The 16,444-nt window shown below is 39.6% G+C and overlaps 1 protein-coding gene across 1 annotated transcript in view; it reads left to right on the plus strand.

The window, feature by feature from the left end:
- Nucleotides 1-16,444, plus strand: part of LOC135714756 (A disintegrin and metalloproteinase with thrombospondin motifs 7-like) — a 91,581-nt gene that overhangs the window by 52,477 nt on the left and 22,660 nt on the right. The gene's annotated exons all lie outside the window — the stretch shown is intronic.

A 16,444-nucleotide genomic window follows, 5' to 3' on the forward strand; every position in this document is an offset into this window, starting at 1 on the left:
GAGGTACGCCATGCTCAGGTTTCTCTTTTTCTGGCTCACCTAACCGACAATAACTGCATCGATGATGACCTGATCTTTGCAGCCTTGAGTATTTTGCCGGCAGCCCTTCTGTTCTTCGGCCATAACGTTGTTTACATTGCAATGGTTCTGTTTGTTCCGATTTATTACTGATGAGATCACTTTGTACAGGCTCGAGAGATATGTTATTGGCCTGTACTTGACTGGATTAGCCGTGTTTTGGTCCTTGGTCAGAAGATAGGTAATGAATTCTGGTAGCTGTTGGGGGTTCTAGTACCATATTGAAGCATTCCGCCATCCGCCCATGGATTGAGGTGAACTTTTTATATCAGAAGTTATGCACATTACTCCTATCCTCTTCCTCTGCCAACCACATCCCATCACTGTTATGTTGAACAGGATTCTCCCACAGATCGGCCCAAAACTGTGTTACATTACCAATCTCCGGGAGTAAAGGGCGAACACGAAATTATTGCGACACATTCAACAGGGCATAACTTTTTTTTACCATTGGGTAAAAATCAACCAAATTTTGCACACTTTCTCATTGATGTGAATTGTGTACATGCTGTCAAACTCGAAGTCGTGTTTTTCGATTCAACGAAAATGGAGGTGAACCAACGCGAGTTGAGAGAACAAATTATTTCCAAACACCTGGAATTTCCTGACCTGTCGCACCGCCAGTTGGGAAAAATGTTGAACATTCACCATTCAACCGTCTCCAGAGTGTTGAAGTGGTTCCAGGAGCGGTTGACGTTGGACCACGGCAAAGGAGCTGGAAGAAAACCGGGACCGGAGAACAAAAAGACGGAGGGAAAGGTGAAGTGGATGATTAAAGCAAATCCCAACGTCTCAAGCCGTGATTTGGCTAAAAAGATCGGCATGTCGCAGAGCTACGTCCAGAATGCAAAGAAGAGAGCTGGACTACATACATACAAGGTACAGAACTTCCCAAACCGCGATGAGCGGCAACAATCGACGGCTAAAACTCGGGCACGGAAGCTCTACGAGAAGATGCTGACAAAATATGGCTGCTGTGTGATGGACGACGAAACGTATATAACAGCCAATTTTAAGCAAATTCCGGGGTTGGAGTTTTTCACCGGCAAGAGCAAGTTCGATGTGGACGACAAACAACCCTTGAGAAAGACCACAACCAAACGGTCGAAACGTCGGGAACGTAAAAAATAATCGTTTCTACTAAAAGACTGAGAAAGCCACCCCATAAAGTGATTTTTAAGAAGAAGAAAATGTCGAAGTTCGCCTCCAAATATCTCATTTGGCAGGCCATCTGCTCTTGCGGACTGAGGAGTGAGCCTTTCGTGACAAAGGGCACAGTAAATGGCGAGATCTACAAATCTGAGTGCCTCGAGAAGCGCCTTTTGCCGTTCTTGCAGCAGCACGACGAAGCTCCGCTATTTTGACCAGATTTGGCATCATGCCACTATTCTAAAAGTGTTCTGGAAGGGTATGAGGCCAATTCTGTCCATTTTGTTCCAAAGGACATGAATCCGCCAAACTGTCCGGAGCTGCGCCCGGTGGAGCAGTACTGGGCAATAATGAAGCGGGAACTTCGGAAGAGCAAGAAGACAGTCAAAGACGAGAAGGAAAATGGAAGAAAAAAAAACTGAGAAACTGGTACCGGATGACACTGTAAAGACTTTGATGGAGGGCATCAAGCGAAAATGCGTTCAATTTTACACTCAAGGCTCCATCGATTAACTTTTCTTTTGATTTTTGAAGTAAATATATGTATAAAACTACCCTAAAATTTTGGTTTGATTCTAAACATTATAAGAAAATTGGCATGACATTTTCGGTGTCGCAATAATTTCGTGTTCGCCCTTTAGTCCTTCGCTATAGTCGGTTTTGTTGCTACGGATGTGGTTATAGAACTCCCTTTCGTTAGTGTTGAACATTCGATTTTCCTTCTTCCGCTTCCAACTTTCTCCATAACGTCGATGAACTAGCCTCGATGATCGGTTACCCCTCTAGTACTGTGTCAACCGACCAATCTTAGTCCGCAGTGTGACGATTCGGCCCTCCAGGCGTCGCATCCATGCGGGTTTTTGAGCGTTGGGACGTGTACGACTTTCGTCGTCTCCTTGCGGGTACGTCCGCAATCCCAACGTTTGTACCACGGCCTTAGCTGCACAGTACCTACACTATGAACTGCAGGTCCTCAAGGTTCTCAACGGCTTCCATGTGCTGGGGCAAAATATCCTCGTTGAAAATGCTTACTGCACTCGTTAGCCGGTAGGAATACTGCAGCCGGGACATGGGGTCCGTCCCTTGGAACTGTGTAGCCGCTGCGTCCATTCGAAAAGCTAGCTCATCCCGTAGTTGCTGGTCTACTACTTGTCAAGGAGCGGTTGGCTCCTCCGTTGACGTGTTTACCGCTGCAATCGACTCACGTCTCCCACTCGCAAGTAATGCATTCAGCCCAACAGAACTCCTTCTTGACGTATAGCTCGATCCATTCCCTTCCCTCCATAGTTCCCTCCGCACTTCCAGCTTGAAGCACTCTACCTCGGCCGGTTCGAGCAAGTTGTGTGACATGATTGCTCGCTGCCTTATACTTGTTCCGGTTAAGCTGGTTGGCAAATCGACATTGACCATATCCAGCATCCTTGATCTGCCGGACATATCCGTCTCCAACCTCGTGCAAACGAAGTAGCAGCACATCACGTACTGGTTCATCTCCCTCGTCCACATGATCCGCTGCCTTTGGCGGCCTGCTAAAGTGAGCGATTGACTTGGTGTTGTCTATTGCTGCCTGTTCGGTCTCGCGTGTGAGTTACGGGCTGAGCCCGTAGACTGAAGGGCCGCTCATGCACCTCATCTTCCTCCAGCCGCTAGCCGCTCGCTCTGTCCCCCGTCCCAGGAGCAGCTCCAGTAGGGGCTCCCTCCTCGGGTGATCGCATTGGTCTTAATCTTCTTGTCCTCAACGCCATGTTGGTGTTGCTTCTTTCCCGGAAGCTACGAGTTTGTTAATGGCATTTCCTTCATTACAGTGCTAAATAGCTAGGTTATCGCGCCCTTCCTTGCCCAATTATTATTATCATTATTAAAATTATTAGATTTTATTAGATCAGAGTTCAAGGTAATTAGTGATTAATTGATTTCGAAGCCGATAACATACTTAATGATACGATTAATCGACTGCTTTCAGGGCAACACTGCATCTTACATATATGATATGGTAGCCTTGATGTTTAACCCTAGTCTTCCCGCCAAGCACACCAATGTTGCTTGCTGAGCAGTTGATGAAGCATGACAGAAGAACATCATCTTCGTAATCAATTAATCATTAATTATCCTGTCGTTCAATCAAAATGCGGGTTTCAGCTAAATTGTAGCTAGGAAGATTTCACATTAGTACAGATAACAAATTGTTTCTTAGATCATTACAGGACTAGAACGAGGAGATCAAAAAGTTCACTTTCCTCATAGTACTTCCCATATAAGCATGAAAGGGCCATTGCAGTATGAGATCGCATCCAAATGAGCTCATATTTTATCAGAATTATCAGGACCTGATTTGAAATCGATTAGCTTGGTGCAGCAAAACCAATATTGTGAACCACCCTAGTAGATACACTTCTGCTGCGATCCTACTTCACGGCTCTTGTTTAATCGTACTCTGATTCATTAGAATATTGTGTTTCGCAAGTATAGCGTTCCATTAGCGCAAAGCAACACAGCTACAGGTCCAGCCACGAGAGACTTCCAGGAGACGTGATAATTAATCTGCAGCTAGGGATGACTTTTCCGACCTGGAGATGCTCGAAAATAGTTATTTGGATCATCTAGGTCTGCAAATGGCTATAATCTGTACAATCCTAGGAACATTAACCTAAAGAAGTTAATTCAAAACTTCACTCTATCTAACGGCTATCCAGAATGTCTGCAACTTAAACATTAGTTCAAGACTATTTCGATAATGTAAACAAAGTGTTGCTACAGCAATCGATGAATGCAGAAACAAACATCAATCGATATGTGTACCGAACTTGTCCATCCTTCTAACAACGTCATAACGCAAACACCCTCCAATTACCGGCTAATAAAGCCATACCGCTGGCTGACTACTGACTGGCCTGGGACGGGCGGTACCCAAAGGAGATCAACCCAGTATAATAAAGCCACTTTTTATGCACCTCACAAAGCCACCAACTTGTCCATAACAATTATAATAATATGCTAACGAGATGTAAAGTACGCCGAACAAGCGTGACAAAAGCACATTCGTCGTGTTACTCTCCGTCGCCGCAGACACCGCCGCCACCGCCACACTTCTGCAGCGATCGTCGTCGATGGCGATCAAGTAGCTCTATCTGCTATCGCCGGAGATCAACAAAGTGACCGCGTGCAAGTGTATGGGTGGTTAGGAGACGAAGTAGACAGTAGAGGGACAACAACGCAATCAATGCAGTCGGTCGGGTCGGGGCGTGCCTCCCAGCCGGTGGTGCATGTGCGCGGTGTGCACCTATAATATACGCTCTCCAGCCGCCGCCGCCGCTGCAGCCGCTAGTCAGGTGCAGGGTGCGATTAATTATTCTGCAATTATTTAAATTGGGGCTAATTTTTCATTTAAAGTTTTACATACATGAATATGGGGAAGGGACTTTTAAACCGCATTAATGGATGACTGATAAGCAACTGTGAATGGGATAGGAAACTTAGTGGAAAAATGAAAGTTCTGGAAGCGTGCCAATTGCCTTTAGGAAGTCATAGAATAAGATGAAGGATTTCCTTCTGGAAAAATTCTTCTTTACCCATCTATTGTGAGGTTCCTTTCATCATAACCAACTTAGTCATCTCAGTGATGGTACAACACGCAACAACCACCCTACTGCTTTCTCTCTGAGATGACTAAGGTGGTCATGAAGAGAGGAGCAACACAATAGTTGGGTAAAGATTAATTGCATTGTAACACACCATCGACTGAAAATGCTTTCGGCAACGTGGGGCTTCATGTGATGAAACGTCGCTAGAACTATTCCACAGCCGCGGACAGTATTTGAGCACAGTCAAGCGCCAACTTTTTGCCTGAAGTGAAGACATACTTCAAATCTCCGCATACATCGTACGGGTTAGGCAAAGAGTGTGCTTTTGACTTGCATTGTCACATTAATGGCCCTTCGCTAATTTTCAACTTCTATTCAATTTTCATACTGCCGTACTCTAACGGAACTATCTACCTACTCTCTTCTAAGACCATTATCTAGCTAATAAATTATCACACTAAAGCTTCATGTTAGATAGCATTTCCTACCAACCCTTTTTTTTTTAATTATTACTTTATTTGTACAGGCTCAATCGAATAAGAGCCGAGTTATCCTTTTCGTTATACATTATTACTGTCTTAAATTTAAAGTTAAAGGAACTGGACCGAGTACTCGCAGTTGTCTCGAGGTTAGTGGAGATTTGGATGTGAAAAGGGAAGAAAGAGGTTTGAAATGTGGTTTACGATACAAATATTTAATTAATCCTAAAACATGAAATTATTTCTATTCATCTTGAAAACAAACATTAGCATTAGCATTAGCATTAGCATTATTGACCGCCCACGGTTGCTACTCTGTTATTGCCAGATCAGCTGCAATTACACAGAGAACCAACAGATGATGTTTGGGACTAACATTCATCCTCAATGTGTAAAAACTGAAGATCTAATATTTAGCAATACCAGCGCCGGCCGTGTCCGAATGCAGGTCCAATAGGGAATGGGAAGGAATGTGTTGACGTGATACTCGCTGTGAAGGAAACCGAGAAATCCTCTGCGCTTCCACGAGAAATCACTGGGATGTTGGATGTGGGGAAAGGTTTGCAGCAGCAGGGATCGTTTTTGGTAAACTAATGCTGATTGTAGTGATTTATGATAGGTACACAAACACAAAAACACACACACGCACACACACGCACTCGTGAGTATAAACAGAATATAAAATGATATTTAACTGAACTTTAACTTAACTTAAATTTTAACTTAACTTTAACTTAACTTTAACTTACCTTTAACTTAACTTTAACTTAACTTTAACTTAACTTTAATTTAACTTTAACTTAACTTTAACTTAACTTTAACTTGACTTTAACTTAACTTTAACTTAACTTTAACTTAACTTTAACTTAACTTTAACTTAACTTTAACTTAACTTTAACTTAACTTTAACATAACTTTAACTTAACTTTAACTTAACTTTAACTTAACTTTAACTTAACTTTACCTGAACTTTAACTTAACTTTAACTTAACCTTAACTTAACTTTAGCTTAACTTTAACTTAACTTTAACTTAACTTAACTTTAATTTAACTTTAACTTAACTTAAACTTAACTTGAACTTCACTTTAACTTTACTTTAACTTAACTTTAACTTAACTTTAACTTAACTTTATCTTAACTTTAACTTAACTTTAACTTAACTTTAACTTAACTTTAACTTAACTTTAACTTAACTTTAACTTAACTTTAACTTAACTTTAACTTAACTTTAACTTAACTTTAACTTAACTTTAACTTAACTTTAACTTAACTTTAACTTAACTTTAACTTAACTTTAACTTAACTTTAACTTAACTTTAACTTAACTTTAACTTAACTTTAACTTAACTTTAACTTAACTTTAACTTAACTTTAACTTAACTTTAACTTAACTTTAACTTAACTTTAACTTAACTTTAACTTAACTTTAACTTAACTTTAACTTAACTTTAACTTAACTTTAACTTAACTTTAACTTAACTTTAACTTAACTTTAACTTAACTTTAACTTAACTTTAACTTAACTTTAACTTAACTTTAACTTAACTTTAACTTGACTTTAACTTAACTTTAACTTAACTTTAACTTAACTTTAACTTAACTTTAACTTAACTTTAACTTAACTTTAACTTAACTTTAACATAACTTTAACATAACTTTAACTTAACTTTAACTTAACTTTAACTTAACTTTACCTGAACTTTAACTTAACTTTAACTTAACCTTAACTTAACTTTAGCTTAACTTAAACTTAACTTAAACTTCACTTTAACTTTACTTTAACTTAACTTTAACTTAACTTTAACTTAACTTTAACTTAACTTTAACATAACTTTAACTTAACTTTAACTTAACTTTAACTTAACTTTAACTTAACTTTAACTTAACTTTAACATAACTTTAACTTAACTTTAACTTAACTTTAACTTAACTTTAACTTAACTTTAACTTAACTTTAACTTAACTTTAACTTAACTTTAACTTAACTTTAACTTAACTTTAACTTAACTTTAACTTAACTTTAACTTAACTTTAACTTAACTTTAACTTAACTTTAACTTAACTTTAACTTAACTTTAACTTAACTTTAACTTAACTTTAACTTAACTTTAACTTAACTTTAACTTAACTTTAACTTAACTTTAACTTAACTTTAACTTAACTTTAACTTAACTTTAACTTAACTTTAACTTAACTTTAACTTAACTTTAACTTAACTTTAACTTAACTTTAACTTAACTTTAACTTAACTTTAACTTAACTTTAACTTAACTTTAACTTAACTTTAACTTAACTTTAACTTAACTTTAACTTAACTTTAACTTAACTTTAACTTAACTTTAACTTAACTTTAACTTAACTTTAACTTAACTTTAACTTAACTTTAACTTAACTTTAACTTAACTTTAACTTAACTTTAACTTAACTTTAACTTAACTTTAACTTAACTTTAATTTTAGTTTAACTTTACATTAACTTTACTTTAACTTCTGTAGGCTAGTTCATCTCTAAGCTGAAAAAGTGAATATTTATAATATAAAATAAATGCAAAGTTCAATAATATAAATTAATTATTATAATATAATCCTAGAGGTGTTTCACCATCGAAGAGCTGAAAGCAAGCATAGATAATTAAAATCCTGAATCAGTGTTTTCATGCGTTATACTTGGATTTGCCTGAAGCCTAAACAAAATGGTGGATCATTGTTTTAATATAAACCTGAAGACTCCATCATCGAAAAGCTGAAAATAAACTTAGAGCATGAGCATCAGCAAAATTGACCGCCCACGACTGCCAACACCAAGGAGCTGAAAACCAATTCAAACAAATCAAATCAACATACAAAACCAGGGTGAAAGCTGTAATAGTGAATCATTACAGTATAAATCTAATGATGTTCCGTTATCGAAGAGCTGGAAGAAAACTCAAATAATTTAAATCAATAGATCCAGTCTAAATGAAGGCTGAAAAAAGAGAATAATTATACAGCAATGACCCTGTTTTGCCAGCTAGCAAAATATGTGTATCTTAAACATCCATCTTGAAGGAGGAAGTGAATCAAAAATAACATTTACTTTAAGTGCTATCATGCATTAGAATATTCTTGAATTAACCTGAAAGAATTCTGAAAAAAAGAATGAATCATTACACTGTCAATCTAAAGATGTTTCTCCTTTGAAGAGCTGAAAGAAGTTGAAAAAGCTGAAAAAAGCTAAAAGTTTGGTTAAAGTAAAGCTAGATTTGGGTAATCCGCTTTTAGCGTGTACGGGGGACATCCGCACATCTATCATATAAGTTTTTATCATGAACAGCGACTGACAGATAACAAATAAGTGAGTTAGTAAGTAAGACATTAACACTTATCAAAAATAGATGAAGTAAGATAATGTCGATCAGGAAAGAACAAAGCACTACCATGCTGTACATAAATTGTTTATATGAAAGTTATTCAAAAAATCAATTTACCTTGCGCCTGACATCCACCTAGCCAATCACGTTTTGCACGAACTACATAATACTTTTGGAATCCACGGTTTGTCAAAGTCTCCAGGATCAATTTTAAAATAAAGCCTGTATGCAGTTTGCAACGAAGCAGTGAAATTGACCGATTTTGTAAATATATAGTTGCCACACGCGTAACAAAACTTTTGAGGATCATTTTTACACTTGAATTCACGTTTTGTCGTATACATCGTTAAGCAATGTTAAAGAAAGAAAGCTGTCAAATTGAGTTGGTTGCGTTAGGTTCTCGCCGAGCGGTCTCACAAACACTAGCGTAAATTATATTGTTGAAAATATCCCATTTAATTTTGCGTGACAGCTGGTAGTGTTAGTGAAATGCACCGTATGCGTACACGTCCGCAGAAAGGCTTACTGGAAGTGGTGCATGAACCTAGGAGCGGGACAACGGCCAATCTTGGAACATTCAATTTCCATGATTTTACAAAAAATTTCATAACTTCGACAATTTCCAACCGATTTCATCCATTAAAGGCTCATTTTCTCCGGTTTTTAATGGACTTTAAGAATAAATTATGGAATGATTTTTTGAATCTTTTTATCCCATTAAAAATGTTGATTAAAACAAGATTTTTATGGAAAATTCGCAGGAAAAATAAAAAAAAATGCTGTAAATTTTTAAATGACTTCAAAATTATATTTTTAATTAAGATATAATATTCTAGTGAACGATAGCAAATTTATTTAGCTTCATTTTCATAAAAAAGATTAAAAATTGGTGCACTAGTTCCAAAGATCTTGACATTTTAGTAATCGTACTTTTCAAAAAATCAAAAATTTTGTATATCTCAAAAATGGCTCTACTTTATTTTTTTTCTGACCGCGGCATTGAATTCAGCGTAGGATTTTGCATTAGAAACGTTGGTCAACCACTAAAGTTCACACTTTTTATGTTGTTTTGTAAACTAGTGTAATTCAAGTTTTTTATTATACTCACATTAACGCTCTTGGGTCATTCGTGACTTGTCTGGGGGTGAGATTTGAACTCGTGACTTTGGCGTGGAAAGTATAGATGCTAACCAATACGCTAGGGTCACCCCCAACGATAGAATTATCAAAATTATCAACAATTATTACAATTATTAAAATCACGTTAAATAACTGAGCTGGCTCAATTCACTTTATTCAAAACTAATCACCTTCAAATACGTAGATTAATTTATTCATCTTGAAAACAAACATTGAGAAAAAAAACCCACACGTACAAAATACAAACTGAACACAAGGTTAATCAAACTTAAAACCTAAGGTTATTATTCTTAAAGTAAACATAATCCTACCAACTCTGAAAATCACAAAATTTGCATTTGAATGTTGATTTTTATGTATAACATGGTAGAACGACGCACACACTTACCTTGATTCTCTTCAGCAGAAAAAGCAAACGAAGTCGAGTATTGTGAGGAAATAAGCGCTTCTTGTTCGCTTTTAGCCTATTAACATTCCGAAGCATGGAATGAGCAGTGGAGAAGCCACTGGCCACCTTTTATTTTCGTCATTATTAATTTCAAAGTAAGCGCCTTGATACTTTCCCAACGGAGAGTTCTGTGTGTCTTCAGCAGGGGTTGAAACAGTTTACGTTTTTTTACTACACTCGCTTCGTTGTCATGCGCAACAGTCTGTTTGTATTCGTACACTCATGCTCTACCGTCATCTCTCTCACACAACACAAACGGTAGAATAAAATTCGAGCAAAAAGAAAATAATCAAATAACTTTCATATGACATGTGTGATTTCGTTCTAATTCCTCAATTTTGTGTAAAATAAACCATTTATGATCAGAAATGTTATCACTAGGACTTCATTGCTTGCTATTTTCTGAATTCACACAAGCACAACGTCAGCAGCTCTTGTTATGAGAAAAACTAAAATACGTACATTCGGACGGTCTTCGGCGGCAGTGTCGTATGACAGAGCATGTCATATGACATTTTAGTTTGGTACTGTACTATGATAGCTTGTTTTGCAATTGTCGGAGACAAAGTCCGATCACCGGAGCAAAACTACTTACACCCAAATTGTAGTTTTCATCGCCTTGACTCAATTCATTCCAGATGTTCTTCTACAGGTGAATACGGCTCATTTCAATAATACTGCGACTTGGCGATCAGAAAGGTCGAAGTTTGATTTGTATTATAGTCTATTAGGTCTCATATGACTACAGCTTCATCAAATACTCACGGGTTACTAGCATAGTATATATTTATTTATACATGTGAAGCGTAGTACAAATCACCGTTCTCAAAGCTCGTACTACACTGAGAGATGATCAGTTCCGTCTAGAAAATAATTGTTTACATTGATTTTCAAAGCATATGTATGAGGCAAGCTGCAAGTTTGCAATTCATAGGCAGTTCATTCCATAATTCCGCAGCACGTTGTTGAAAAGATCATCTATTAATCTCAGGACCTTCATTCAGAATTTTGTACGTTTGGGTACATAAGAGGTAAAAAATTAACAGAAAGTGTTTTAACCATATCGATTAGCTTGTTTGTAACAGGTGAAGAAGTGTCATACAAATTTACATTGAAATCACCCATGAATACGAAATGAGAATGAACTTATTTAACATGGAGTTTATCAATCTCATCAACAGCATCAGACTTAGCAAGAACCTTATGATTTGTTTTGCTGTTCAGATAGAAAGCAACTTCACCGCCTCGCTTCTTATTTTCTAAAATTCGATCAGAACGAACAATTTTGTAGCCATCGAACTCAACAGATTTATGTCTTATTGAAGCCTTTAACCAAGACTCAACAATCCTCAATACAGTTAGTTTTAAGTTATGAAGGAAGGTTCTGTAATAATCAATATTTCTAACAATGCTGCAATCATTATGGAAGGCAATTTCAATGTAGTTTCTAGCGTGTTTCTCAATACAGTGTTGCATGATCGTATCAGCGTCTGTTCACCATGGAGGTGCGGCTCAAAACGGCGTCTGTTCTCCATGTTAGGAGCGGCTGATCACCGTCCTAGTGCCAGCGTGGGACTCTAAACAGAGCTGTGCACGATGGTCCCCCGGCGAGACAGGGGGTTGGGGCAGGCCCAACAAGCCGCCCTGGAAAAAAACAAAGTTGCAAATACCGAAGAAAGAAATACGGATCGGAACAATCGGCACAGACCTACGCGACGAAATAAGGACTACGATTGGAAACTCGGAACATGGAACTGCAAATCGCTCGGCTTCCCGGGTTGCGATAGGTTAATCTATGACGAACTTCAACCACGCAACTTCGAAGTCGTAGCACTGCAGGAACTTTCCTGGACGGGACAAAAGGTATGGAAAAGCGGGCATCGAGCGGCTACTTTCTACCAGAGCTGTGGCACCACCAACGAGCTGGGAACCGGCTTTGTAGTGCTGGGTAAGATGCGCCAACGCGTGATTGGTTGGCAGCCGATCAACGCGAGGATGTGCAAGTTGAGGATTAAGGACCGTTTCTTCAACTACAGCATCATCAACGTGCACTGCCCACACGAAGGGAGACCCGACGACGAGAAAGAAGCGTTCTATGCGCAGCTGGAGCAGGTGTACGACGGCTGTTCGCAACGGGACGTCAAAATCGTCATCGGCGACATGAACGCTCAGGTAGGACGGGAGGCAATGTATAGACCGGCAATCGGGCCAAACAGCCTGAATGCCGTATCGAACTTTGCAGCCTCCCGGGGTATGGTATTTTTTTTTTCCTTTGGTTTGTTGTTTCCGTCGATCTTGTTTTCCGTGCTGAGCACCAATGCTACCGACGTGCCAGGAAGGCAGCTCCCACACCTGGACCCTACCTATCGACCCATCAACTCATGAACCGGGGACCAACGGCTTTACTTCCCATCCGAAGGAAGGCGTGATCAGAGATGTTATGCCTCAGAACATCCCGGCGGCGCCGACTGGGATTGAACCCAGGCCTGCTGGGGTGAGAGGTAATCACGCTTACCACTACACCACCGGCGCCGTTCCCGGGGTATGGTAGTTCGAAGTACCTTTTTCCCCCGCAAGGATATCCACAAAGCCACCTGGAGATCACCTGACCAATACACAGAAAACCAAATCGATCACGTTCTAATCGACGGGAAATTATTCTCCGACATTATCAACGTCCGCACGTACTGCAGTGCGAACATAGATTCGGACCACTACCTAGTTGCAGTATGCATGCGCTCGAAACTTTCGACGGTTCATAACACCCGTCGAAGTCGAACGCCGCGACCCAACATTGAGCAACTACGGGACGCCGGAGTTGCCCAGGACTACGCGCAGCAGCTGGAAGTTGCACTACCCACGGAAGAGCAGCTTGGCGCAGCTTCTCTTGAAGATGGCTGGAGGGATATCCGTTCAGCCATAGGTAGTACTGCTGCAGCGGCACTAGGTACTGCAATCCCGGATCGAAGAAATGACTGGTTTGACGGCGAATGCAAACTGTTAGTAGAGGAGAAAAATGCAGCACGGGCGAGAATGCTGCAACACCGCACGAGATTGAATGTGGAGCGATACAGACAAGCGCGGAACAGACAAAACTCGGTTTTCCGAAGGAAGAAGCGTCAGCAGGAAGACCGAGATCGCGAGGGGATGGAAAATCTGTACCGCGTAAACGACACACGGATGTTCTACGAGAAGCTGAATAGTTCGCACAAAGGCTACGTGCCACAAGCCGATATGTGCAAGGACTTGGACGGTAACCTTCTCACGAACGAGTGTGACGTGATTGAGAGGTGGAAGCAGTACTATGACAAGCACCTCAACGGTGAAGCAGCAGAAAACGAAGGTGGCACGGCAACAGACCTTGGAGCACGCGCAGAAGACGACAGGTTACCGGCCCCCGATCTTCAAGAAGTTGAGGAGGAGATCGGTCGGCTGAAGAACAACAAAGCAACTGGTGTAGATCAACTACCAAGTGAGCTTAATAACTACGGTGATGGAGCACTGGCTAGAGCGCTGCACTGGGTAATTGCCAAGATTTGGGAGGAGGAGATATTACCGGAGGAGTGGATGGAAGGTGTCGTATGCCCAATCTACAAAAAGGGCGACAAGTTGGATTGCTGCAACTACCGCGCGATCACACTGCTGAGCGCCGCCTACAAGGTACTCTCCCAAATTCTATGCCGCCGTCTGTCACCATATGCAAGAGAGTTCGTGGGGCAATACCAGGCGGGATTCATGGGTGCCTGCGCTACCACGGACCAAATTTTCGCGATTCGGCAGGTTCGGCAGAAATGCCGCGAATACAACGTGCCCACACATCATTTGTTCATCGATTTCAAATCCGCATACGACACAATCGATCGAGATCACCTATGGCAGATTATGCACGAGTACGGACTTCCGGATAAACTGACGCGATTGGTCAAGGCGACGATGGATCGAGTGATGTGCGTTGTTCGAGTATCGGGGACACTCTCGAGTCCCTTTGAATCTCGAAGGGGGTTACGGCAGGGTGATGGACTTTCGTGTCTGCTGTTCAACATCGCGTTTGAAGGAGTGATCAGAAGAGCTGGGATAGACACGAGTGGCACGATATTCAGGAAGTCCATCCAGCTCCTTGGCCTCGCCGATGACATTGACATTATGGCAAGGAACTTTGAGATGATGGCGGAAACGTACATCAGACTGAAGGCTTAAGCTAGACGGATTGGACTTGCCATCAACGCATCAAAGACAAAATACATGAAAGGAAGAGGTTCTAGGGAAGACAATGTTAGCGTCCCACACCGAGTTCAGATTGACGGTGACGAAATCGAGGTGGTCGATGAGTTCGTGTATTTGGGCTCACTGGTGACCGCCGAAAATGATACCAGCAGAGAAATTCAAAGACGCATTATGGCAGGGAATCGTGCCTACTTTGGACTCCGGAGGACGCTCCGGTCGAATAAAATTCTCCGCCGTACGAAGTTGACTGTCATCTCACTGGTCGATTCCCGTTTTTTATTCGAATTCACGGACCTGAACGCCTTCGGGCCAGTAGAAGGAATCGCTGACAATACCAACCAGATCGTCAGATACCGTCACCTTGAAGGAGATGAAGGTTAGCTCATAGTAGTAGCATAGTAACATGAAAGCCCTGAACTATGGCACAAGTCCAGAATATTACTGAGCATTCAGAGGGACTACGTGGACAAGTATAGACAACAAGAAATGTTCAGGATACAATTAATAAATTGCCCTATATATATTAAACAATTTGAGCTGATTAAAGGCTGAATAAGCCATTTCTTAGCTGAATAGGCATATTTTTATCTAAATAAGCTTGGAAAAGCATTTCGAGGAATATTTTGATCAGACATATCGTTTTCAAAGCCATCGAAGAGTTTAAGATACTGAATTGGCGCTATTTTTTAATCAGAAAAAATATAGTCAAGTAATTTTAAAAAAATTAGTAGAAGCATGTGAATAAGTTAACTCTTCAGTGCATGTCGGAAATATCTTCAAAATCAAATAGATAATTTCCAGTTAATTTCCAATGAAAATTGTTCTGCTTAAATGCAGGAGGATGTATTTTGAAATTGTACGTATTTTTCTGAACTGGACTTAAATTTTCAAACAATTGAAATTATTTATAATAAAATTTTAATATATTTAATTAAATTCAGCGTCGATGTCGAGGAGCAGGAGTCAGAGCCGGGGTCAGTGATTTCCGAAATCAGAGGAGTTGGACTACAAAGCCCAGATTTGATCAAATGAATGAAAAACTGTCCTTAAGAGGGAGCTTAAAACAGATCTTTCACGTTTTGATTTTTATAAAAATATAGAAAATCAGTTTTTTTCCTTTGATTTCTGAAAAAATTCACATGTTATTTTTGTTTAGCTGGATTCTAAAAAAAATTGGAAGGTCACTGAATTTTAATGTCGAGGATGCTATTCCAATTCTCATTTATTATAAAAAAAATGAAGAGTACTGGAAAGGGAAAGAAAGGCCGTATCAGAAATCTGGATGAACTGGCTATCCCGGATATGGCGTCGGTAGCATTGGTGCTCAGCACGAAAAACAAGATCAACGGAAAAACAAATCAAGAAAAAACAGATAATAATTTCTAAATGTGTAGGAAACGCGAGGTGGTTTGAGTGGCTTATAAGAACCACTAGGACTTGTTTCACCTGGTTCATGATAAACTTCTGACTTAAGAATGGCATAGAATGGGACGATGCCATCCCCATTTTTCAGAAAGGAAATCCAGTTTTCTACAACTTTGTCTCAGAGCATCAAAGTCAGAAAGAAGATGAACAATGTACCAAAATTGTAACAGGAGTAATATTAATAAATTCTGCTTACAGCCCAACATTGACATTTGGTTTCGAGAGCTGAAAAACCAGTCTCGCAATCGTGCAATATTGCTAATTTTTATATACCATTCACACTTCTGCGGGGATTTTTAAGTGCTTGTATATAAAAGTACGTTTGCCGTTTTCAAGTTTAGGAATGCAAAATAATGTTTTGACTTGCCAGACTTTGCCGAACTTTTATGATTATGACCATGATAATAATTTCTGGTCCTACACTTTCATTCATGGGATCCTAACGATATATTAAAACATACTAGGTAGATTACCATATCTAATTGCATGAAGTAAACATGTTTCAGTGTCTTAATTTGGCTTAGCTGTTTTCAAACTCTCCCTTAATGAACTCTACTAGTCCACCATTAC

Source organism: Ochlerotatus camptorhynchus, unplaced genomic scaffold (genome assembly GCF_037179485.1).
Source record: "Ochlerotatus camptorhynchus isolate MF236.1 unplaced genomic scaffold, CSIRO-AGI_Acam_v1.1 ptg000710l, whole genome shotgun sequence".
NCBI classification, from domain to species: domain Eukaryota; kingdom Metazoa; phylum Arthropoda; class Insecta; order Diptera; family Culicidae; genus Ochlerotatus; species Ochlerotatus camptorhynchus.